This window comes from Vanellus vanellus (genome assembly GCF_965231255.1).
Source record: "Vanellus vanellus genome assembly, chromosome: 12".
Classification (NCBI taxonomy): domain Eukaryota; kingdom Metazoa; phylum Chordata; class Aves; order Charadriiformes; family Charadriidae; genus Vanellus; species Vanellus vanellus.
The window spans coordinates 4,562,935-4,587,520 of NC_138917.1; positions in this window are offsets into that span (position 1 = coordinate 4,562,935).

A 24,586-nucleotide genomic window follows, 5' to 3' on the forward strand; every position below is an offset into this window, starting at 1 on the left:
AGACAATGTTTCGCCTTGTGATTTTGAAATGGACTTGGTGCCCTGTAAAATACTTCAGTGAAAAGGATCCTTATACAGTTGGAATTACACTGTGATCTGTCAGAACCCAGACACGCTGCTCGGCCAATAACATGTGTCAAGGTGGAATTGGCTGGATGAAACATTTTCATACAGCTGGTGTAAAACAATAAGCTGCTTATGGTCAGAGCACCTGAGCAATTCACCTGAATAAGAGCAAAATCTCATTAGATGGAGATAGCTATGAATAGAGAGAGCACAGACCATGTCCCCTGAGCTTAGAAGGCTAAAATGCCAATTTTGATCTGTCTGCTCACTCCTGCTTTGTGCTAAGATACCTGACTTCAGATGGAGTAGCAGGCTACAAATGGCTGCAAAAGTAATGTAGTTAGCTGCTGCTGACTTCTGCCTAGGCGAGTGTTTCCTGCTGAGAAGGAGGAAAAGCACTATACTGTGCCATGTAAACACACCCTAGGAAAGCAGAGAAGTCTAATTTTCCTCTAAGATAAAGCGTAATTCCCTCTCTCCCTTAGATATCTGCAGATTATCTCTTCCAGATTTGGCCCTGAACAGCATAGCTTATTGTATTCGTTTTCATCAGAAATTTCAGGAAAAATATATGAACTTGGGTTTTATTTGCTTGAGAGCTGCTGTACCGAAATGTAAAACTGTAGATGTTTGTTTAATGTCTGATGGTTAATTTATATCCACACTGCTTTGGTGTTTTGCAATATGCTGTGGGCCAGCTAGAAACTGTGGAATCAGCTGCATTTCAAAAGTTATTATTCATGTAAAGCTTAGGAAATATTTTGGGACCTTCTGAAAAATGGTGAAACATCAAAATGAATTCTATCTTTACAGCCTAGCCCTAAACCCTGACAAACAAAGGCTTATAACTGAACCAGAGACAGTTCCTTAGCTATTGCAACAGGTGACGAAATAGCAAAATGTAATGTGAAATTTATCATAAACGAGGTAGGAGTAAGATAACCCGCAGAACTATTTGTAAAAATTTTGCACACTACTAAATGGTTTGGGTTTTTGTTCAATGTCCCCCCAATGCCCACCCACCCCCTCACACCCTATCTTTCTAATAGGAGTCTCAGTAGAGAAAAGGAAAATTTTCATCACTGGTGTGCTTGAAGCACAAGTGGAAGATCACTGTAAGTAAATGCCATCCTATCTTTCGATTTTAAGTGCAATGAATAGAATAGATAAACATCAAATGAAAATATGGGTCTCATCTCTTTTCAGTGTGGGAGCTGAAGCTGTAAAGCAGGTTTTGGATAAGGTAAAAGACTTGAGCTGTCAAAGATTTCTGGCTTCCCAGAATTCCTCTTCCATTTCCCAAGGTTAAACGCATTGCCTCAAGGCAGCTGCTTAGAATGATAAAAGGGGCACTACAGGACAGCAGTGCTCTTTGTAATGTTAATAAACCTTGATTTTGATATCAGATGCAACCCTGGGAAAACCTGCCAGTTTTAGACTTAAAAATCTAACACTATTTAGCAGAAGTTCGTGTAAAGAAGTATTAGTTTGGGAATGGTGATGGGCTAGTTTGAGTGACATATGAAAGCAACAAATACACTCTCTTCTCTGCCTTGTCAAATCTTACTGTTGTTTACCGAGAACAAAAGGAATTGCCCAAGCGCTAATTAAGCTGAATGCTGTATTAAAATGCACTGTAAAGTTTCTGCTATATATTCAGCTTTTGAGGTTAACTGCCAGCTGAGCTAGAACTCCCCCAAAAAATGAATGGGTTGCGGTTCCCTGAGCTACCTACCTGCCTGTGAACTCTTACTGGAGCGAAATCGAGGAGTGTTTTCTTGTGCTAGTTAGCTGATAAACCTCTGACAAGAGAGTATGGAAATAATTTACTGCAATAAAGGCAAAGCCGTAGGACTTTTGGTTAGGTAGCTTGGAGTTTTATCCAGGAAGAATGAAAACTTTATTAAATGCTTCTCTTCCTAACATTCTGCTTAAAAATGACAAATACCTAAATTAAATCAGACTGTCATTGTTAGCTAGATAGTTCTGAATCAACAATAAATATGTAAGTTAAAACTTCAGGGGAGTGACTCAGAATAAAGTAATATGAGACATATTTATGATCGAGGCAGCTATAAATGAACAATGCATTTTGGTCATGTGGAGTTTGGCAAAATGGAGCTCCAGCTTATCCTCACAAAGAAGCTCTGCCTCTTTGAATCCATGACAAAACTCCCACTGACTTGAAAGAGGTTTGGATTTCACCCACTAAGTTGTGCTGAAATCTGAACAAAAGCAAAAAAGACTCTCAGAGTTCATGGGATGTGAAACTGCATATTCTCTTCCTTCAAATTCACCAGCAAGACCTGTTCTCATAATGGGTACTGAAGAACAGTGCCCAAAAAATGCAAAAATAATATATTAAAGAAATCTGAAATTGTTAGTAGTGCACATATTGTTAGCTGAAGTAGTCATACTATCTTACAGCTACCATCCTGTTACCCTTTTCTTCTTAAAGATTTTTCCCAGTGTCTGTCTGGGATATCTGGGACACTGCTACACTTACCAAATGACAAAAACTTGTCAAGTTCAGTGACCAGCTGGAGCCTGGCCATGGGCTCTGTGAATACCTGTTAGAAGAGCAGTGCAGGTTAGCTACACGACCAGCTAGGCAAACAGAACACAACACAGGCCTGCAGTGTGGGAACAGCTTTGGGTAGGGTTTTTTGAAAAATGTGAGTCTTGGCTTTTTACCAAAAATCAGTTCAAATTAATTTTGCGTAATTCTTGTTTCCTTAGCAGGGTTATACGTTAAAATATAGATCACATAAAAATATGTGTATTTTAAAAATATTTTTTTTTTAGGAAATCCTTGCTGTACCAAGATTTTTCACCCCACCTCGGAATAGGTAGCAATAGGTAGAGAATCAGGGAAAACACTTTTATTTATATTATATGCTTTCTGAATTGTCTTCCTATAATACTGAATTATTTCTCTGCATTTTTCCCATGAAACTTCACAATAGAAGGAAACAATGGGGAAGGTCCAGATATTCTAAAAGCATTCTTGAAACATATTGTTAAAGCAATAGTTCAAATTTAATCTGATTTTTTTTTCTTTTGATAACAGTAGCAAAAATTTAATAAGCAAGGGATAGCTATTACCTACTGATGTGAGATTAGGTTTATAAACCAGGTTACTTCACTTTTAACCACAGAAGTGAATAAGGCTTGATTTAATTAATAGTTTCATTGGGTACATGTGGCAGTCCATTAAGACAGTGTGTATTGGCTCCGGGTATATATTGAGTATGTGTCCAAAATTTACTTTATCATGATCCGTAGCATAACATATTAAATAAATATTAGACCGGTTAGGATTTTATATCTGGTTTCTAGCAGAAACAGCGAAGGATAGTGACTTAACCTGGGAGAGTCCACTGTGTCTTGCATGGTACGTTCTGTTTTGTTTTTTTTTTTTTAACTAAATTCATCAGGTGGCACTCAGTGTTCCCAGAACTTGATCTGATGTTTGTAATCCTAGAAACAGTCAGATATTTATTTTGGAATTCCCCTTTTGCTGTAGAAAATGGTGACTACTCATTGCTAAACTCACATCTCTACCATCACTTGGAGTTTTTTGTTTTTCTTTCAAGATCCTTTTATTCATCAAAACATAGGTTCAGCTGCCTTTTGGGGGCTTTTCCCCAAAGGACCCACTGTTGCCTTCCCCTGGTGCAGTTAGCATCCCCCTGGCAGCAGTGCAGCAAGTTAGCAGGCAGTGACAGGGACGTGATGCTGTGCAACTTCAAAGAGATGGTGAAGTAACATCAGACACAAACAAATATATGAGAATAAAAGCTCCTCCTTTATTCTGGAGAAGCTAGAACTTTGCTCCAAATGAAGCTTATGCTCTCGTCTCAAGCTATTTTCTACTGTTGAAACAGCAGGACACTGGTTAAAGCTGTTGTGCTGTTTATTCTTAACACAGAGCAGCACTTGAAAACACGATCAGTACAGTAGCGTTACGTCTCCTTGGCAATATCCACAGGTGAACTGCTCTTTAACAACTCCTTTAATGTCTCAAAAACATCAAAGTCTTTTCCTCAGCACCCAGCACTTTCCTCTGAGCACCTCATTTCTCTATTATTGCAGAATTCTTTTGTAAGTATATACATACACATTCTGGCGTATATTCTTATTTATCTGAGCTTTTCCTTATCTTTTGGGTTTTGCAAAAGTTTATCACTGAAAGAGAACTTTTTTCAGGCAATTTGAGAATAGTGGCCATCTACAGTTTCAGTACTCCAAGTGGAAGTTAACTAAACAGAACAAAACAAAAAACCCTTTCTCCAACAATACAACTGTGGGAGCTAGTCCTTGGAAAATAGACCGTGTGTATAGCAAATTGTGAAGGACGCCTTAACCTTGAGACTAGATAACAGGAAAGTTGGCAGAAAGAGTAAAACAAGAACAGGATGTCAGCAAGAAAAATAACGCTTGAGCAAGATTAAGCAATATGCTAATGTTAACCAATCATGGGTGAAACAACCCTGCGTGCTTGCCGCATGCACAAAGCGAGACAGCCAATCAAACAATGCGTGATCGCGTGTACAAGATATGAATGACTATATATGTAACCCGAGTGTTAGCAATAAACGGAACTTAGCGGAGATTAATGCTAACATACATCGTATCGGTGTGCTTGCTCCCCTCTACCTGGCCGCAACATACAACAATCCAGCATCCCTCCGGAACAGTAAGAGATGCTTGTGTCACTGTGGGTGCTTGTGACGTATTTAAAGAGAAACTAGGTGTCATTCGGGTGTTGCAGCTGCAGGAGAACCTGCAGACCTCAGAATGGGAATACCAAATTCTGGGTTGTCAGGAATAGCCCCATTTTACTACAAAAGCATGTGAGAAATCTCCGCTTGTGGAAACAGAGGGCTGCCTTTTCACATGTGGCATGACTATTTATGATCTTAGTCTGTTGTTTTGTTTCACTGTTGGTATGTCTGCCTGCAACTCTGTCCAGCATGGAGCTTGTTCTCACCCTGTTCTTGCAGGGCTTGCAGTTTATTGGAGTGACAATTCAGGTCAACGTGTAAGAAGTAAGAATGATCAAGTCTGAGCTTGAGCCTCAGGGTAATGCTCTATTTCTCCAAGCAAAATCTCTTTTCTTATGAATTAATGGTTTGTCTGGTCACCATCGATCTTTCTTCAGCTGATCTTTTCTTCATTGATCTTTTCTCAGCAAGAGAAATGCCAGTCAGCTAATACACTGATCTCAGAGCTGAGTATAAATAGTCAGTGTGTGGTACTCTTTCTTAGAGGGTATTTGGCAGTCTGTTCCTTCAGCACTTGTTCTTCTATCTTTCTCATGTAGAATAGTCCTTGAGCAGTGTCACTGATTTCACGAAAATTATATTAAAGTATCTGATACTTAGTTGAAAACTCGCATGGTTCTGTTATTTGCTCAGCGTGAGCCAGCAATGCATGATCGCAGCTCAGAAAGCCAGCTGTATCCTGGGCTGCATCAGAAGTGTGGCCAGCAGGTCAAGGGAGATGATTCTTCCCCTCTGCTCTGGTGAGACCCCACCTGGAGTACTGCGTCCAGCTCTGGAGCCCCCAACACAGGAAAGACATGCACCTGTTGGAGTGGGTCCAGAGGAGGGCCACAAAAATGATCAGAGGGCTGGAGCACCTCTGCTATGAGGACAGGCTGAGAGAGTTGGAGTTGTTCAGCCTGGAGAAGAGAAGGCTCCGGGCACACCTTATAGCGGCCTTCCAGTACCTGAAGGGGACCTACAGAAGAGCTAGGGAAGGACTTCTTACAAAGGCATGTAGTGGTAGGACAAGGGGGAATGCATTTAAACAGGAAGAGGGTAGATTTAGATTAGGAAGAAATTTTTCACTCTGAGGGTGGTGAGCCCCTGGCCCAGGTTGCCCAGAGAAGTTGTGTATGCCCCCTCCCTGGAGGTGTTTAAGGCCAGGCTGAACAAGGCTTGGAGCAACCTGGTCTAGTGGGATGTATCCCTGCCCATGGCAGGGGGTTTGGAACTAGGTGATCCTCAAGATCCCTTTCAATCTAAACCATTCTATGATTCTGGGATTTGAAAAGAAGAAGAAAGGAGTGACTGCCCTGAGTGTCTGCACCGTGCTGTTATTTCAGCTTGGGTTTGAGTTTCCTAGCTGTACCAGGCTATTCTACATGATGTTGTGGGGGGAAACCCCAATTTCTTACAAGTGAAAGGTAGTAAATCTGTTGAGCTAAGGTGATTCATTGGCGCACCTTAAAGCTCTTCTGAGTAATTAAATAGGAGTAAAGCACAACCCTAAATATTTATTCACATATACATTTCTTCATCTTCAGCTAAAAAAACTAAACCAATTTGAATGTGCTTTAGTTTCTTTGCTTTCTAAAGAGACAATAATAAATTAGAAGACTTTTTAAAAACCATCTCCACGTGCAGTATTACTCTGTTTATTGTCATAAAGTTCTCTAACAGATGTATGGATACCATATGTATCACTAGTAGAAAGTAACAATTGTTCTGTACAACTGAACTCTGTTTGACCATCAGCGGAAGAAAGAAAGGTATAAAGCACCATTATAAGAGATCTCAATTTTTTTCTTCTGTTCCAACCTTAGTACTTTAGTGCAGAGATAGCTCCATCAATCATTTAAAACCACTGACCATACCTTGCACCAGCTATCAGTCGTAGTTCATACTGCGCTTTCTGTGTGCTCCAAATGGCTTTACATTTTATGTCGAAAGCTGGGTTGAAAATTTATAGTTACTTTCCTTCTGACACCTGGATTTCCCACCTGGAAAATAAACTCCTTTAACTACTTTAAATCTTCGTGAATTTCTTGCTGTCTTGATCTCAAAGGGCTCGATCGTGACTGCTACTGCCTGCCCATGCCATGAAGTAATAATCCTATTCCACTGTGTGTGAGTCTATCTGATTCATAGGCTCCAGACACAAAGCAATAAGCAGACACTGTATCCCCATTTAAACCCAGATTCTCAAAACCAGTTAGGAATCTAACAACTCAATTTCTAAGGGAATTTGTTGCCCAAATGTATCTGAGGGTCTGAGCTCTACTCCCTGCCCTAGGGTAGCTAAGTGGGGACGAGGCAAAAGTGCAGGTGAGTTTGTTAACATCTGTTCTAGCCAGCAGAGTGTTGTGATTTGTCATTAGTACATGCTACGAATAAACAATTTGTTTCCTGGTATTCCACAACAAAGCCATTTGTTTTCTAGTATTCTTCATAAAATCTTTCTTTGGGTTATTTAGACTCAGAAGATAGTGGGTTTACCTTTCAGTACCTGTCTGTCAATAGCATTGTTGATGCTACTAGATACATCCTAAACCTCACTTACATAGCTATATGACCGGCTTGAAAATAATTCTGTTTAAAGCAAACACTACTTTTAGAGAGGGTTGTCTTTATCACCAAACCTGTCTCAAAACTCCAGCTACAGTACAAGAAAATCCTCACAGACATCTCTATGGGGGGATGTGCAAACATAAAGTAACGAATCAGTCAGAACTGGTGATTTACGGAAAAGGTTTCATCCATAATAATAAGCCACACAGGTTTCTGAATTGGGATTCTTTGTTGCCATATCTGCTTGTAATTCAGTGATTGCGTTGGCCCATTCTCAGCACATCCAGAGGAAGTGGAGGAATTTGGCTCCCAAAGGGCACAACCTTTTCCACCCTTCAAGGCCAGCAGTTTCCACTTTCTGCATCTGGGAACTCTGCTCACATTTGCAGAGGTACTGTGTAACACTGAGGGAAGGCTTGAAAGGTGTTATCACAGGTTCTGTGATATACTCCGACAAAAAGCGCTGGAGCTCATTTTTACTGCAGAACTTCAGACTTAGGATGTGTACTGATCACCTCCCTTGAAGGGCCATAAAACCACTGCAGGCATAATAGAGAACAAAGTGAAGCAATTACTGAGATATTGGGTGATCTCTGTATCATGCGCTTTGAGGATTTAAAATGGTGCCTCCAGTAGTACCTCCTCCAAATTTCAGGTATTATTTTATGTTGGTTTTAGTTAGAAGGCCACCTCATTGTGTTCAGCTGGAAGTCAACCCCAATCTAATGCACTGGGCCACTGTCTCTAATGCAGTTTACCTACAGCTTTGTACCACAGAAGTTAAAAATAAACTGTAGCTTATTCCGCTTACTGAAATGTCAGTTCAACATGTCATGGGGCTTATTAGCACACTGAGAATGTTCTTCATGCCTTAATACTAGGGCATGACTCCGATGTAAAAATGAAATGGAACTATTTAAATTGACTTGGATACTTATTAAGGAGAGGGTTTCATTTAAGTCCCTTTTCTGTTTTTCTCTCCTTTATAGTAGCAGCCATCTGGGCTTGATAGGAGGTAGGGCAATGACAAGTCTATTCTGTGAAAAACACTATAATTTTTAAAGCACTATTACCAAATGAGACTCAATAGGCAGAGTGTGTAAGTGAAAAGTGATTTGCCTTGTGGAAAAAAAAATACACCCTAGCTGTATGCTGTAGGGATCTTATGATGCTAATTGGAAAACTCAAATTTGTAGACATTTGCAAGTTGAACAGGTAACAACAAATGGTGATAACCAAGGACTAATTATCTCAACTGGGAATTAACCATCAGGTGTTCAGAACCAAATAAAAGGGCAGGGAAAGCTTGGAATAGTAATGTGTCCTATTTATGTTGAAAGAATTAGCAGGATTTTATGTGGGATTAAAAAAAAAGTTAAATTAAATAAATACTCTCTAGGCTAGTACTGTGTGTCACTGCTGTGGTTCCATTTCTTAAAGAGTTTAAGAACTTGGACTGAGGGGAATGGAAGGAAATAATAATGCAGAGCTGTATGATTTGCTTGCTAAAAAAATCTCTTTGTTCTCTTGTGAATTCTGCTAAAGTGAAAAAAGAGGTAGGTTAGCAGTTCCTAGAATTAACAGTATTTGCTTGAAATTATTATTATCTATTATTCTAGTTAGAAATGTACACTGTGGTATAGATCTATGGCTAGGAAAGATTAAGCTACTACAAATTTCTAGAAAAAACAAAGGCAGTGTGATACAAGAACTAGGCAGTCCAAAATACACAGCAGCCAGAGTTGTATGTGGAGGCATACAGGTTTCAAAAATTTATAGTTGGATGCAATATACATAAAGTGCACACTGTTAATTCCACCTTGCCTCTAACTTCCTTTACCTCAATGCTTATTGTAAAACTTAAATCCTAATGAGTAGGGCTGAAACAAAATAGGGCCCTGGAGGGTAACACAAAAATGATAAAACAGCAAATGAGCTATAGCAAGCTGATTCCCGGGTACATCACCTTTCTCCTTTCTTACTATCAACACACTTTTTTTATTCTTACATTTTCATTTTTCTGACACACCATGTGAACAAAAGTGGCAGCACTTTAAAAATAATGTCAAATTCTGAAAGCAGTCAGAACCTTAAATTGGAATTTCAGTCTTCGACATTGGAAACAAACATACAAGACAATTGTTAGTATTCTGCATTGTGCAGATAAAGACTTAGACTACTAGCGAATTCTTCTGAGAGACATGCCTGATAAGATTATAAATTAGGTTCTACAGAGAAAGTGCACTTAAAGAGAGATTTAATTGTTTGCCAATAAAAATCTCATGTTGCATGGAGATTTCAGAGCTCATTTTAACAGTTGTTGCTATTCAAATGCCTTGTTTTAACAGTTGAGGTTTTTGTTTGGTTGGTTTGGTTTAATGAATTCATTGTTCTAACTCAGAACTTCACTGTTCTTCTGACTTTTGTGTCTGGTTTAAGATTTTACTTCCTTTTGTGAAGTCTGTATTGCTGTACAATAGATGGGAAATGTGGTATGTAAGTAAAAATCTTTTTTACTTGTTAGACTTAAAAAAAGCTTAAATGTGAAGGTCTAAAACTGTGTGCCCAAGATTATCTGCCAGGGCAGCTTACCTGTGGCATGTTTATGACTTCTTTTTTCTGCATGTAAGCTCTGATGTTAGACTTTTGTGGTCATTCAAGCCATTGACAAAGTCCAAATAGAAAGGCAGGAGTACCTAAGAATGTGTTAATTTTCGTTCAGGTGTATAGATGCCTTGGTAAAATGGCATGTAACCTCAGCTGGTTCTAAACTGCAGCCATGAATGTGAATAAAGCAACGTCAGAAACTTGGAAAAAGTTCTGAAATGTTTTTGAGTTAGTATTTGGATCAATTCAGTTAAGCATCCAAGGATTTTTATCTATATACCATTCAGGTTTAGGAAAATGTTTTTGAATGCTCAGAACAAAATATTTGCTAAATCTCCTAGCCTGAAGTAACAGGTGGCAATGTGGACAACCTACTCTAGAAGTGTGAACCTCTAAGTGTAGGTAACACAGATGCCCCTTCATTGGAGATTAACATCTGAGGGTCTTATCTGAATCCCATTTGGATCAGGCCCATTACGAATACCATTTCCTTAGGGCTCATATACCACAGACTGCTAGCAATTCAGCTTGTAAATGTAATTTCCATACACGTTTGCTAATCAGCGTTGGTAATCTATTGAAATCTCCATGTCTGTAAACTCATGGTGAATGGCAAGGTGGATATCTGCTAAGGCCATTGTGAGATTCTCTTCACATCACTTCAGCCTTACAGTTTCTACATATTTAACCTTCTGTTTCTAACAAACATCATCCTTTGCATCAAAGGGCTTTAGGACATCCATTTTTTGCTGACACACTCGTGCTGTGCTTTATTTATGCATCATCAAAGTATGGTGCTGCCCAAAAGGTGAATGACCTCTCTCCCCTTTAATTCATTTCCTGAGTAGACCAATATCATCTAACTTCAAACACTGACAAATGTAAATTGAGGTCCGTGAAATTAGAAAAGTGCTGAACTACAGTACACAAAAAAGTGTGACATTCTCCTGTTGTGAATAACAATCTAATAAAATGTCTCCCATAATGAGAAACTTGGATGTTGGATATGCTTTACCTATTTGTGATGTACATAGTAAAACCTTTCTAATGCTGTTAACGCACAGAGAAATTGCACACCCCAGTCTCTATTAATGCTACTTTTGTATATCCAACAGTAGTGAGAATAGACTTTTTGCAAGGTTGAACTGAGAGTCAGAACACTCTTGAACTTCCTTGCAGGAGATGCTCATAGTATAGCTACTTAGGTGGTGGCCATGTACTTGCTGAGATACTGAATTCCTGACTAGGTATTTAGGATTGGAAAACAAAAGCACAGGCTTCTTAAACATCTCTCATAGCCTTCAACATAAATTATTAAAGGAAGAGGCTTCCAGAATCTTAAAAAGACAGCATTTTTTTTCTGAGTTTGTAGATTCATAGGAAATAATGAGAGGGCAGCTGTGCCTTATATCCATTTCAGAAAATTCCCAATAAATTTTCAAATAACTTTTTCTGTTGATTGTTTATGAATGATTGTCTTGGTCTATGAAAAAGTGCCTTTTTGTTTTGTTTTTTGAATATATCATTATATAGTTTTCAAGCATGCTCTGCAATGTTTGTAATTAGCTCAAGTAGAGTGGAAAAGAAAAAAGGGTGTTAAAGAAGCTACTCTAATCTTTTTCTAGTCACATTTTTTCTGCTCCACTTTTGACTGAAAATGGGCTGACTTTCACTTGGAAGTTAGTAGAGATTACTAAGCTGTGGTGAAATTTCAGTTTGGTTTATTGATCATTTAGGACAAAAAAAAGAAAAAAATATTTGTCCTATTTCATGTGCCTTTATGCACTTTTTGTACAGAACTAATTAGCACTATATTCACACAAGCTGAACTTGCTGATAAAGCAGTCTCTTGTTCACTATGGGAAAGGCCGTTGTCCATAATATGTAGGGTTAAGTAACTAAACACCCAATACATGGTCCTGATTCTGGAAATACTTAAGCATATCTATAATTTGGCATACATGAGAAGTCCTACTGACTCTATAAATACTACTCCTGAAAGTAAAGTTACTGTTTTTGGAAGCAGTCTTGAAATGCATTCATTTACGAGATGGATTTGCAAATAAGTCGACTTGGTCCTTTGCCTGTATGCCTACAGGACCACGGACTGAGTTTGCAACTGTCGCTCACTAGTCTATACACGGTTATACCTTCTTTTTCCTCATACACAGGTGGCTTCCTTTTGGCATTTCATAGCAGTCCACCAGAGGTTTATGCTAGCCAGGGTAGCAGGTGACTTAACACAATAGTGTTGTGACGTGTGCTGTATCATCTTTTGATGCCCTGGATTTTGGTGTTCAATGGAAAACAACAATAAATTCATGGAGCTTTACTGCCTCTGCCAAATGTGACATCTTTCAGAGTATAACATGCTGAAAAGCTTGCACAATCTGTGCCAACTGCATGATTTAGCTGCTATAAAATCCCTCTGAATCAAAACCATTTTGAAATAAAGAAGAACCAGCCTGAGAATTTCATTGCACTGTTGGATATCCACTCAAAGATCAATCACCTGTTCTCATTCTGTATTCCTGCTGTATTTTTCAGCTTAATCTTTTCTGCAGCTTACCTATTTCATTAAGGCTGGAATTTTAAAAGACTAGCAATTGCATGCAGAGGCAGAGAGTCAAGAGTGAGAAGTGTTGAATCTGGACAACACAGTTCTGTACAAATTGTACTGTGCCATTAGAAAAGGCAATCTCTTTCTTCCTTTTTTTTGTTTCTGTGGGACTCTGTAATGCCCAGATGTGCTCAGTGTAAGCGTTCCAACATTTGGCATCCTAACATTCCTGAATTCCGTCCTTCTCTGAGTCTAGCTTGGTGCAGAAAAACAGGGTTCGCTGGGAGAGAACGGGGTAGCCCACCTGATTCTCTGCAGTTTTCCCATCCAGGTAAAGTTTTAGACAGTCCTCCTCACATTTCAGACAGCCTGTGGATGTCCAACTCTGGAATTTCAGCCAAAAAGCGACTAAATAAAATAAAATTTTTAAATGAAAAGAAAATCAGCTACTGTTTTTAGAAGATCCTTCTGCAGCTAAATCTGATCTCCTAAACTTCAAGCAAAAACCCCAATGATTAAATGACAAAAATGGTAAACACTACCTTTAGGGATGGTATGTGAACTAATTGATGGTGTATCAGCAAAGGGCTTTTTGTGTCTAGGAAAGATGCTTGTCCATTGTACTGTTGCACTGAAAGGGTGTTTAAACAACACAGTGATGGATAATATTTGAAGCATGCAAAAAGATTATAGTTATTTTATTAATTTCTTGATTCACTCTGTGAAACATTTCTAAGAAATCCACTCTAGAACAGACTATTAAAATGATAAATTATCATTGCAACATCTGATCAAAAATTCAGTAAGTTAATTAATGCTCCTTTTGTCCTAATAGCTTATATAATGAGAGGGAAGTTTGCTAAATTAAGCATAGTAAAAAAATTTTGTCACCAATTTGATGTAGGTTGGGTTCATGTATTCAAAAGTTGTTAGAAGATCTAATAACATGGAAATGTACCCGTGTGGGGCGTTCATGTACATGTGCGGATGTGTGCATAAAATTCTCCTGTTAGACTTGTGAGGTCCTATAGCTGTGATTCTGGCTGCTAGCAGTAGTTACCTGAATTATTTGTCATCACCTGTTTAGAATATTTGATTACAAATTTACATAGGAAAGGCAACAGCCTATAATGAGAGTATAAATCACCTTGGAATAGTGCCTTGACTGGAATGAAAGTGAGTACCCCTTGTATTCAACCTGAGAGCATGCTAATAGTGGTGCATATTTATTTCTAGGCCATGCAATTAAAAGCAATTTGAAGAACTAATGTTCCAGCAAGTAGAATAATGACTGGAGAGCAAAATATGGATAAAAATATCTTCTTCCTTTTCACGATGAAGCGTCTGATCTTGACTTTCCATTTTTTCTAGCATTTACTTTAAGATCATCTGGTCCTGAATCTGTCATGGGTACTTCTGAGAAGCTAATCCTTTCTCTTTATTAAACATGTGTTCTGTTTAAAGGACAAGTTATTCTCTTTCTTGTGGCCACAAAAGAGAGGAAACGTAGGTGAGATCAGTTGACGGCAATAGGTGGCAACTGAGAAGTCCTTATTAAAAAGGCCATAAATCATGGATAATAGAAGGAATTTAATGGTGGCAAGTGACCCAAAAGGGAACATGATTTTCCATTGAGACAGATGCAGCAATAAGCACTTTTAGGAAAACACCATACTGTGTCAAAGGCAGGCTGGTTGCTTGATCTCTTTATGCAGCACCATCAAGTTTAGTAGGAATTTGCTTCACGCTGAAGTGAGGGGAGGTGGTGCTGTGAAGCGCAGTCTGAGTGTGAGTCTTTGCGGCTGAGACTCCCCCTGACTGCAGAAGGTTCTGATTGAGACCCCGATAGTGTCATGCATTTGTGGGGTTGCTGAGAGAGAGAAAAATTAATTACTAACTTACTTCAGCTGATGTTTCAGAAATGACTTCCAGCTGCTTCTTACAGAATCTCCAAAGGTTCATTGCAGTGCAGCTCATCACAAGATGCCGAGCAGGATTCTGTCTTTATTAATTGGACTCGGGTCATCACTACAGTTCAGCCTCGGGGCTGAAGCAGAGCATGTAACTGGTTTAGGTATTGAACCTCTGTAAATCTAAGTACCAAAGCAGCACTTAATTTCAGAAAGATGAGTAAGTGTGCAGCTATGTCTAAATAACATTTCATTGACTAATTGAAATGTATTATGGTCAAAATTTAGTCTGCATGTATAATTTACTCTCATTTGTAACACTATTCTGCTTGTACTGGTGTTGTGCTGATTACAAGAAAACATATGTATAGAGAAAATGCTGAAGTTCTTCATTTAATCAAATCCATCAGAGAATTCTGTGAGACATTTAACAAGATTCCCCATGAGGAGTCCAGGCCAGGTCTGCCTGTGGGTTTCCTCAGGGAGACCGTCCTGAGGCCTCCAAGGCCCAGGTGAGAAGGGGATCCAGACAGTTTCCGTGAGGGCTGGGCTCATACCCAGCTGTCACACCTTCTGGTTCCCTTCTCCGTGAGGAAGATTGTGAGGAGAGGTGAAGCGAAGCCACGTCCCTCGCTGGCTGTCCGACTGCCTCAGCAGCAAGCGGCGACCCAGCCTGGCGTGGTCTCCTCTGCTCACCCAAAAGGACTGGAAGTCTTCTCCCAAAGGCAGGACAGGGGTTCCCCTGGCACACGGGGGTGCTGGGGTGGTCGGAGTGGCGGCATGCACCCAAAGTGCTGAGGTGTTCGGGGCAGAGGGTGCAGGGCCTCCTCGCCCAGCTGGAGGGCAGCTCTGCTCAGCCCCCCCCTCAGGCCATGGTCTTGGCAGCCATTTTGGCCCCAGTGGGCCGAGGGCTGGGGAAGAAGTACTGAGGTAATTTCTTTAAGATGTAGCTTGGTGTGTCCAGCATTTGCACATGGTATGATTGTGTGGAACCAGTGCTGCTGGTTTTAGCTTGATTGTCAGTCTCAGCAATTTCGTACGGCTGTTTTTGTTGTTGCAACTAATTTTTCCTATCAGATTTTGAATAGGGCTTAGTGTAGGGGCAGCAGTGCTGTTTGTTTCTAGCGTGGCTCAGGATTTCATCTGAGGCAGTCGATCTCTATTTCTTGATTGGAGCTTTTTTATTATTTTTTCTTTGTGCATCACTTCCTTATTGTATGATTTTAAATCTCTCTTTAGAGATTTTTTCCTCCCTCATTTTCCTCCTCTAATCAAAAGAAATAGGTACATTTTGTTCTGTCTCCTAATGGCTGTTTTTAGTCTAAGTATTTATGGCCTTTACAGGAGCAGAGTTAATACTATATGATGTCAATATTCTTCCAACATAGTTATGCAGCCGTCTTACATTTATGACCTTTTCCCCCTATAATTAGTTCCAGCTGAAATTAGATTCAGTGAGAGCCTCGCTCCAATTACAGCCAAATCTGAATAAAACTGATTCCACCGCGGTTGTCTGGAGGAAAAGAAAAAAAAAAAGAAAAAACCCTTTCCAGTTTCACTGTAGATAACTAAGCCTCGCAACTCTGCAGTACGTCTGCACTTAATAAAAGTGAAAAGGGTTTAAGGGCCAGTCCTGTAGAGAGTGGAAAATTCTCAGCTCTGCCAACAACTTGGAGCGAAAGTCCCTTCAGTTTTTCATGCCAGCTCTTGCCTGTTGTTTGCCGTGTCTTCCCGGGGGCGAGAACGGCCTCAGTACATGTTACTCTCAACATCTCCTGATGCTGAGGTGGGCAGCAGCAGGTGCTGCGCAGTGCCTGTACGTTTGCAAAAGATCTTTGCTCTGGTACGTGAGGTAACTCGGGACCAGATTCACAGTCACTGTGTCTGCGCCATGGCGCAGGTATGTGTTGCAGTGCATACCTGGGGGTCCTTGTTCCTAGTGAAGATGGGCTTGGATGCACACAGCAAGCAAGCAGGGGATGTGTCAGCTACCTTTCTCTGGGAAGAAACTGGATGCATGGGTATGAGGACAAAAACAAAAGCCACAGCACCCCGCAATCCAGGCATAGCCAAAAGGGTTTTGACTCCTAAGAGCCTGGGTGACTCTGGATATTAGCCCTTTAATGCAGATTTGCCAGTGTGTCCAGCACAGCTATAATACAAATAGTAGTGATGAGGCTTAAGATCCCCACATAAGCTTCCCGGGTGCTGACTGCCAGCAAGAATTATGTGAGAAATGCAAGGAGTTGCTTTGAATTCAAAGCTGTATTTTGTGTTAGCCAAATGCCTCAAAAATAATGTGAAGCCTTTTTGCCATTATCTGAGATATTTAGCTGGGATTAAATGTTTGTTTACCTCAGATGGGTTTGCAGCCGGGTTTATACTTTTATCACCTCCAGATTGGATTACTATAATCCTTTATTTGCACGTTATCCTCAGCTCTTTTTTTTTTTTTTTTCCTTCTTTTTTTGGCAGCTGGTTCAGTACAGAAAACCAAAAATTGATTTCTGGCACCCGGAGGAGTAAATTACTTCTTATCTGCTCTGAAATCATTGTCATATTGGGTTCTGATTCCAATCCAAATTGATCTTCAAATTAGATGTTGGATCAATAATAGCCTTATAATGGAATGACGCTGTTAAGGCTCCTACCAGCTGCTATGACCTGTAGGAGCTGATGAAGGAGTCTCATCACAGTGTATAATCTCAGAAAAATTAATGCACATCCAGTTCTATTAACTCACTGCTACCTTTTCCATCAGGGCAATAATGCGCATAGGGTCAGTACTGCCTTTAGTCATGTTCGTGCAGCCAATGCTCCAGTTCAGCTGTGGCTCCCTGGCCGTACCCAGAAAGCTTTGTAGGATTTGGCAAGGGATAAATGTTGTGTTTCTAACCCTGAGCCTTCAATTCCAATTAAGTGCCTTCTGAGACATAGTGAAACGGCCCTGCAACATCAAGTGAAATGAATCTGGAGATTAATTAAAGTTTTATATTAAAAATTGACAATCTAAGGAATCAGAAAAAACATTTAGTGAAGGGAAAGATGATCCAATATTCTCCAAAGACCCTCCAAGAAGCAGGAATTGCAGCTAAGGTGCAGTTTCCCTCCAAGCTTTTCCAGGCGCTTAGTATTTCAGAAGTGATTTATCTGGAAATATGTGTGAGTTATTTTGAGGTTGTTATGATTATATCATTTGATGAGATTTTTTTCTTCTCTTTTCTGCACTGAGGACTTTAAAGTGAGAGAGACAGTCTGGAGATAGCTTGTGATTTGTTTAATTAACTGGCTTTCTTTTTATGGATGGTTGCTTGCAAGGCTGCTCTTTCATTTGGTGATTGTTTTTGTTATTAATGGTTTCAGACAGCGCTCTTCACGTATCAAGTGCAAGTTTTTGCAAAGCCAATGAAGGAATCACAGAAGAGGGTGTTTTTTTCCTCCTCTTCTTTCCTGCCGCTCATGTTTATTTTCTGTGGTGCTACTCTCCATGGTCTGCTGTGGTTGTTAGCGCTTTGCATTAAAAAAAAATGTTCAGGAGTTCAAAGCTTTTTATCTCAAATTTGCAAAGGGATGTTTGTTTTGCAAAGGTGTCAAGAAACATTTTAAGTTTTTAAAATTTATGCTAACGTAGTATGTTAATAAAAATTAATGATATTCTTACTCCTAAATAAGAAGGAGGGGCAGCCCAGGAGAATAAATTTTATTATTTTCTGTGTTCATGTGACTTAGGAGGTATTAACTCTGAGGCTCTCCCTGTTATATCATTGTGGTAGGAGAGTCTCTTTGTTGTCTGTAGGAGGGAAGAGGTAAGAAGGAGGAAGGAAGGGAGTATTTTATTTATATGTGACTTGAGGGGGTCAAAAGGTGCTGATTAACAACTGGGGGGGTATGTGAATTAAATGTTATGTGCGTCCTCCCAGGTAGTACATTGGGATTTTTTACCAGAGAGCTGAAAGCAGTTATTCAGGTGAGCCCCTCTTGTTACAGCCATCCTGTGAAGGTCCAAGTGATTCCCCAAGGAGTCACCCATTCTAATGGCTTATTTTCACCTGCAGTACAAGTTCATAGTTAGGCAGCCACTTTGGTCTGACCAAAATCCATGCCACTACTGACAAAGGCAATCCCACCATCTCTCCTTTCTCTGCCTGCTCATTCCCAGGGCTTTTCTTCTGCCAAAAGTAGTATTAACGCAGCCAAATTGTGATTCAAATCAAAGATATCTTTTATTTTCAGAAAGATCAGCTCCTTAATCTGGTCCAGTGCAGGCCTGTGTGAGCATTTACATGGCAGGACTGAGAAGAAGGAACAGGAAGGTGAATGAGGCAGGACTGCATTTTTGGTGGTAAGTAAACTTGTGTAAAAATAGAGATGAGGTAGCTGGAGTTTCAGGTGTTTCCTAACCTACAAAGACAAAGGGAGTGGTGTTTACCACAGTATGTATGAGGACAGAAAGCATTGATGGCAGCAGTAGCTATTGTAAGAGGAAGGGGTGGTTTAGGACCAGTACAGTTTGTTACAATCATGGTAGGAACATTTCGTATGGGTCTTTCTTTGGAAGTGAGGTACTATTCACTTGTCTCCTTCCCATGGAGCTCAATTGCAGTTTATTTCAGTAAGGCCTTAGGATCTTTGTGTGCAATGCATGCTGAGTCATATTTCCTTCTAGCATCATGCCTTTGAGTATTTTACCCATTGCATTTATCTGTTCTGTTGCTAAAAATCCTTCCCTTTATCTTGTTAACTCAGTGTGTATGCATTGCAGTTTTCAAGCTGAGGGAGGGAAAGTAAATACAAAAATGAGAGCATCGGGACCATTTCAGGAAAATAGGAATGGTCAGCTATTTTTATCTTGCCTTTCTGAAGGGAATAAGGTGAATATTTTCTGACAAGAAACTCTTTAATAGTTAAAGTTTGTTTTAAAACCATGTCAAATCATGTGGCTCTCCTGAGAAGTGAAATCTCTTATCTCTTCTCATGTGTCTGAATCATTCTGTTGTGTCTCCAGATTCTGGCCTTAAACATTTCTTTATTGCATGACTGCAAAATAGCTGAATCTGCTTATGGTTTCTCATTGGAATGCATTATAAAATCTTTCGTAAATGTGTGAATGTTCCTTGCAGTTACAGGGATCCAGGGTCCCATTAAAATAAAAAAAACACCTCAATAACAATTGTACAGACACTCAAAACATCTGTTCCTTGATGCATTGTAGAGCTTCCACTGGAGAGTTACTTAATAAAGGTGACTTGGATATAGACACAAGCACAGAGGATGAAGGTAGTATAATTTTAGAGGCATATAGGAGCCTTACATTCATTACTGCTGCTGGTAAGAAGGATTAAATTGCTGAAATAATAATCAAGAGAACAAGAATAAACTGTGACTAGAAAAAGCAGAAGCTGTCGATTTCTGCTCAGGCAGTAATTTTAGGCGAAACTTTTGGGATCCAAAATTTCACAGGAATACGATGATCTGGAAAAGAGTAAAGAAACTTTCTTTTTACTTCATACACGTAAGATGTATTTTAATGTGACAAATGGCAGTGGCAAGGTACAGCTCCTTTGACTGAAAACGTAATTATTTCAAAACCCAAAAGAACTTAACTTTCTGATATTATGGAGAAACTACTAAGCTATTATTTGTTATTCTCATATTTCAGCAACAGTATGTGTGCATGTGGTAAATTTTTACTAGCTGTAGTGAAATAAAATGCATCTTAGGGAAGACCACTACTGTGCTAACTCATGGTGGGAAAGCATCAATGTGAAAGCCTTGTCCAGCTTATATTATTTCCTGATTATAGAATCATAAAATTGTTTAGGTTGGAAAAGATCATCGAGCCCAACCGTTAACCTAGCACTGCCAAGTCCACCACTAAACCATATCCCTAAGCACCACGTCTACCCTTCTTTTGAATACCTTCAGGGATGGTGAGTCAACCACTTCCCTGGACAGCCTGTTTCAATGCTTGACAACCCTTTGGGTGAAGAAATTTTTCCTAATATCCAATCTAAACCTTCCCTGGCGCAACTTGAGGCCATTTTGCTCCCGTCCTATCGCTTCTTACTTGGGAGAAGAGACTGACCCCCACCTTGCATTTTAATAGTTTTCTTTAATAGTGAATAAATGAAAAATGTAAATGTAAGTGTAAATGGTTTCTTGCTGTAATTCTCTCAGTTAAAAAGGAGGCGGCTGCCATAAGCTCTTCTGTCAGTAGCCAAAGTGTGGCATACGGCATGTTCTAGGCACATGCAGTTCCTAAAAATGTCTTCTGACTGGTAAATTTCCCCTTTGTCTTACATAGATCCAGTTTGACCGGGGATATGCATCCTTGCAAAATTAGACAATGACATTTTTGTGTACTAGTGCCAGAGGTATGAAGATGTCAGTGTTCTTCACGTCAGAGTCTTAAAGTTTCAAGTAATACATTAGACAGATTGGAACAGAGGAGAGGGGAAGAGTAAGCCTGTCAGTGCTCTGAGGGTATAGAATTAAAAATTTGGTACTGAATGGTTGATGATGTGGTCTACTTGCTAAAGCCAACAGCTGACAGTGTCCTCTGTGTTTCAGGTGGACTCTCAGGAGCTGTATAAATAAATTTGTAGAGTACTAGTGAGGGGTCTGGCAAAAGGGTATTTAAAGCCTAGCAACTCTTCTGGGTGGAAAAAGCAAAACTTTCCATTTAAGTTGACCTCCTCTCTGAACATACCTACAGTTTCTTCCACTATCCTGCAAGTGACCCATTCATTTCCCTTATTTATTCATTCCTCTTTAAAAGATCCTACCTAAAACCACTCTGTCAAAGTCTCAAGTAAAATATACCTACAACTCAGTGCAGTTTCTAACACTTTGGTCTGTACCAAGTTTGGTTGGTCTTATCTGCTAAGTAATTAGAAACTTCCTGAGCCATGAGGTCCAGGAGAATGAGGAGTGGAATCACTCACTAGTCCTTTTCATCTCTAACTTTGTAACATGTAACACAGCAGTTTGCTGCTAAATTCTAGGTCTGTAACAATAGAGTAATGTTGGTTGTGGTTTCCTGAATGGAAATATTTGAGGGAATGTTTTTTCTGGTTGGAGGAAAGTGGGTTTTGTCAAATGCAAAAAGTTTGAGAGACATATTTTAATGATGTTTCAGTTACTTTGAGCAACACTTTCCAACCGCGTCATGTGAGTATTCTATTTTGTTGCTTGCAGAATGGAAAAGTATAATTTTCCATTTTGAAATTACTTTTGATTTCATATTTCCATTTTACAAAAACTAAATACAAAATCAAATGAAATTTCTTCACAAATTAATGGATTTTTTGTGTGTGTTTGGGTTTTGTTTTACAGCTGTGAAAGTAGCAGGTGACTCATTTGTAGAGTAGGTCATGAACTTACTGAATGACACGACTTCATTCCAGCCATTTTAGTTCCTTTTTTTGTTTCTTTTTTGCCAGTGGCACCATGTATAGATATACTCAGGCACCACGTGAGCCAGCCTTAAAGCTGTGGAACAGTGTCTCGTTTGGTTCTTGTCCAGCATTTACATAACCTCTTTCTGAGAATGTGTAGCGAAAACAATAAATGTGGGCCTCTTCTTTTGCTGACAAGGTCAAATATACTTTTTACCTTACCTCTGTATTTCTTAATTTGAATATTTTTTTCTCAATTATAACATGTTGTTAGTACATATTGTACAGAATGGGGAGAAGCAAAATACACATGTATGGCCTTGGGTTTTGAATACAAATTCAAGGTAAGCTCAGGAACATCTGGATATTTGTAAACAATCCATGGCAACATGCCTTAGTAACAAGACTGAGCCTTTAACGTGTCCACTGTATTTTTTACACTGCTTGATTCCAAATGTATTACTTAAATATTATTCTGAACACTGTAATAAAGAAAACCCGAACTGATGCCAAAAGTACTTTAAATTCTTTCATTTGCAATTTTCCTTACAAAATATGTTAACTGCCTTTGTTTTCATAAAAGCAATACTGGAAGGCTACATATAGTACTGTGTTCCTGAGAGTTAGAATGGATAGAAAAAAGTCTAATCATAGTAATTATGCAACTGAAAAAGAGAGTCTTGGAATATTAAGGCACTTAGAAGGGAAGGAAATACCATATAGAGAAGGAATTTGTTCATCAGATTCAGAAGTAGGTTTAAAAGGAGGCTGCAATAAAAATGGAGGGTAATCAGAAAGTAACTTAGTGGTTTATAATTGCTCCCTTGCTTGTTGATCAACTTTATATTTCTTTGGTGATTCAATGAATCATGTAATGAAAATAAAATGTGTGAATGGAATAACTATCCCCCATTACTCAAGGATGGGGATAAGCAAAAACTTCATGCTAAAGCATGAAGACATTATAAAACTTCTGTGGAATTATTAGCTCTGCCTCACCACTAAATTGATTACTCCTTGGTGGATGTTAGTAAATAAAGCTTTCAAATCAAGATGCCAGACTGTAAATTACCTTTTTTATTTACCCATTTGAATCAATTATTCTCATATCAAAAAAGGGCCATAAGTAACATAAAGTGTGTTTGATACAAACATACTTGAATTTTGATGTGTTTAGTGCATTAAAGAACTGCGGGCTAATCCTTGTTTTGGATGGATCTGTGGTTAATTCTGGGAGAAAAAGAATAATTTCTAGGATTGATAACTGTGATGGTTTTTCCACAAGGAGAATTGCAGGTTAAGGTCAACCCAGAAAGTACCAGAAACTGGCTGTTAACTTTGGAGCACCTTTTCCTTCCACAGAAGCTTAAATCTGAATTATGGTTTTTTGGTATTAATTCTGTGACAGAGTTTGACCATGGATGCTTTTGAACATACAGATTGGAATTATACAAATCTGTGTTTGAATAGGATGGTGGTTTGTCTTTTTTAAAGCAGAGAGTTCCAAACACCATCAAGTCACCCTTTGGAAAACATGATAAGCACAGCCAATGAATGTTTTCATTTCCATCTCCATGCATCTATATACACAAAATGCATCATGAAATAAAAACTTCTTGTGAAAGTATGAAAGCGTCATTTTTTTTCCAATTATTATCAGGCTCAAAGCTGAACAGACTGTTGATGCCTTTGTTGTATTGCTAAAATAACATTCTGAAACAAATACGAGAACTGTACACCACGTTTTGAATTATCGAGATATTTCATTTGTATGAATCTGTAGGTATGGTTTGGGTTTGTGCTGTGTACACTCACAGATAAATTTAGTTGAGGTAGACTGACAGTTCTACTGTATGAAGTTATTTTTATTTTTCACAGAACAGGAATGGTGTTGGTAGTCTTACATAGCTAACTTGTGTGTTAATATTGGACAAGATAAATCATAACTGAAGTGCCAGTGAAAGCAGAGGGTACTTCTTGAAGCACTCTGTCTTTATATATAAGCCTTTCTATCAACTTTCTGAGAATGATCCTACTAACAAATTTCTGCTTGCAGTAATAATAGCAGGAAATGGAGAGGCACAGACATTTGTTAACACAAACATTAAAGTTCAACTGGTTTTGGTGACCTTGGATTTTCTTTGCACATACCTTGAGAAGTTCATCAAGTGATTTACTATGCCAGAGCTAGGATCCACTACTTGAACCCAGGGCCAAATTGCTTAAAAAAGGAAGTGGATGTAAATCTATCCTGTGTCAGCAGAAATACATTTTCTACTAGACTGATATCCAAAAACTTGCAAATCAGAATTGGAAATTACATTTTTTAAATATTGCCAGTTTCAGTCTCACTACAGAGTGAATAATGAAAGGCTGATCACTTTAAAACCATCCCAGGTACTCTCTCATGAACAAGCTGTAGGCAGACACATATTGTAACAAACCTTTTACTAGAGGGTTTTGAGTAATGAGCATGTCTGTAAAAATTGAAACCTATATCTACTGCTTATTCGCTAATAAAAAGGGATGAGATTGTCAAACGTTCTCAATAACGTAGCTCAGTCTGCTTGGAATAAAGGCTGCTTGGCTTCTTTGGGGTTGGGGGCGGGGGTTGTCCCATTTTCACACTAAACAGAATTTTAAAAAATATTCCTAAATGAAACCTCAAGGTTTGTGTAGAAAAGTTCAGATTTTTGAGTTTTTTTTTTT